We start from the raw sequence: 2,720 nt of genomic DNA on the forward strand, positions 1-2,720 counted from the left end.
GTCGCTTTAGTTTCCCCTTAGCGACACTACTTTCGCCTTATGGTACTGTTTTTAACCACTTCATTGTTTTAGTTTCCCCCTATGGATACTTCTAAGCTCCTAATATATATATAATGTAAAGAAATGAATTTGAATTCTAAGTATATAAGTACATAACTAAATTTTATTTATATAAGTTCTATACTTTTTAATCCTAATAGATTTTAGATACAAACTCGTGTGTACAGTATTATTAAATGATTTTATTTTTATTTATTGCTCTATTATCTAAGTTGTAAATTATTCAATTAATAATAAGAGTATATATACAGTATAATGTAAAGGAGAGAACGAAAACATCGTATAAGCCATTTCCAATTTTATCTTATTGTTTACATTGGTAACTGCAATGTTTGTATTTTGCAATATTAAATGTTTATAGGTGCCTAATTTAAATGTTATTATTAATATACTGTTGTATGATCTTTATTGTGAAATGGAAAGTTGAAGAAATATTATGTGCTTGAAATAAATGAGGGTTTGACTCCCACAAAAGAGAAAAAAAAAATTAATAAGGGGTAAATATATATTATAAGACAAAGGAGTTACAGTAGTGTAACTCTTCAACATTTAATTGACCAATGTGATTACAGTGTACTTTCATATTAATAAGAATAGCCTATTTATTTGGTGATGTAAAATCTATACATTTTTACTGGCAATAGGCCTATGCATGTTTCAATAAGACGTCCCGAAGTGGACCTACTTACCACAAGTTTGTCTCCAATTGGTAAATGTTTTAACAGTTTAAATAAGGAAGAGAAAAGTAAGTATTAGTACATTGTGTCTGTCACTTAAGTTCAATGAAAACCCTCAAATGAATGACAAATCATTTAGATACAGTACTTTTAAACTTAATATGCTGATAAACGTCTGGTAGAATATATATAACAATCAACAGCAACTGTTACGTCTGATGTATCATAACTAATTTTCAATGTGTACTAGTCGTCATAGTAATCATAATGTCTTTTGATTGCATTGCACAGTATAGTTTATTTCCATTTCCATATAAAATGATTTTATTATTTCCTCAATATGGTATTAGGCCTATCCTCAAACGAGGCGATAATAATGCTGAATTATCGAAAATCTATTTCATTGAAATATTGTATTTTGCACGCTTTCTAAAGTTGGTATTTAACTATTTGCTGTAATTATGAAACTGTAGGTTTTATTACCGTCAATGTTATTAAAGTATAGCATAACATTTTAAAAAAAATGAATTTGATATTTTACTAACATAAGACGACAAAAATATTAATATTATTATTATTATTATTATTATTATTATTATTATTATTATTATTATTATGTGAAATTAAGCTAAATCTGTACTACTATTTTTTTTTAAATTTAATGATTGTACATGGGCCAATTATGTAAGGTTGAATTAAAAATGTAGAGAAATAAACAATACAGAAAAGGAGGGAAGCCTTTCAATTATGTATAATAATTCGATGTCGAATTACAAAACGTGTAAGCTTGACAGCTTGACCTCTGATGAATAGTGTCCAAAGTTCACTACAAACTCGTAAAATGTATTAATGAGCCATTATCATTATTATATAATTTTCGGTACACTTTTAAGCCGCTCCGAACCTCTTTGCTTTTCTTCTTCCTGTCTTTTTTGTAGACTATAATATTACAATAACATAATTGTAACATTATTTACTTATTGTTTTATTTAAGTATTATTATAAACTTAAACTATTACATTATTTCATATAATATTTTTTTCCAATAAATACCTAAACAATTATAATTAATTAAATAAAAACTCTGAAGTTTAATTTACGTAGATTAGATCAATAGAAAATGGAGAGAGTAGTAATCCTTATCTATTGATTAACAAGAATAGCATTTTAAATCTTGTAATCAATTTTGATATAGCCGGAGTTAGTCTCCACCTAGGCAAACCTTGGTACGGTAAACGGTACATTTTCTCCATAAAAAGGCTTGGAATGACCTGTTCGGAGCACGAACTCCTGTTGACCAAACCCAGTACCGTTACGGTTTTTAATCGTGCGGGAAATCCACTCATGATGAACTGTTTTTTGAAACTATTATTGTAAAGCATTCTTTCTCTGTATTATCATTAAAATAAAATGTGGTTTTGATTAATATTTGTAAAATAAATAAAATTCAGTGCTATTTTTGTAATTGTGCGATATTTTCAATGTTTTTTGGATGATGTTTTTGTAATGAATTAAATTTTTTATAATAATTTTGTAAATTGAACATAATATAGTTGAATCATATATCTTATATTTAAATTCATAGTCTGTGTGCATCTTATTTTATGATTGTGTTCTATTTAGGAACAAATTTATGCTTTTACATTAATTCATATAGATTATATTGTTTAAAGTTTCTGTAACAACAACAACAACAATAATAATAATAATAATAATAATAATAATTATTATTATTATTATTATTATAATAATTGTTCACTGTTGACCTTCCTTGCTATTTTATGCTGTTTTTTTATTTCTTGTGTTAAGCCTTATTTAGGCATTATGCAAATAATAATACAGTAGTAGTAGTAGTAATAATATTAATAATAATAATATTAATGATAACAACAATAATAATAACAATAACAATAATAATAATAATAATAATAATAATAATACATATAGTGAACATGTATAGCTTCACATGGCCTATTCGTAGCA

Source organism: Anneissia japonica, unplaced genomic scaffold (assembly GCF_011630105.1).
Source record: "Anneissia japonica isolate Jap-2015-1 unplaced genomic scaffold, ASM1163010v1 scaffold287832_len156248_cov139, whole genome shotgun sequence".
NCBI classification, from domain to species: Eukaryota; Metazoa; Echinodermata; class Crinoidea; order Comatulida; family Comatulidae; genus Anneissia; species Anneissia japonica.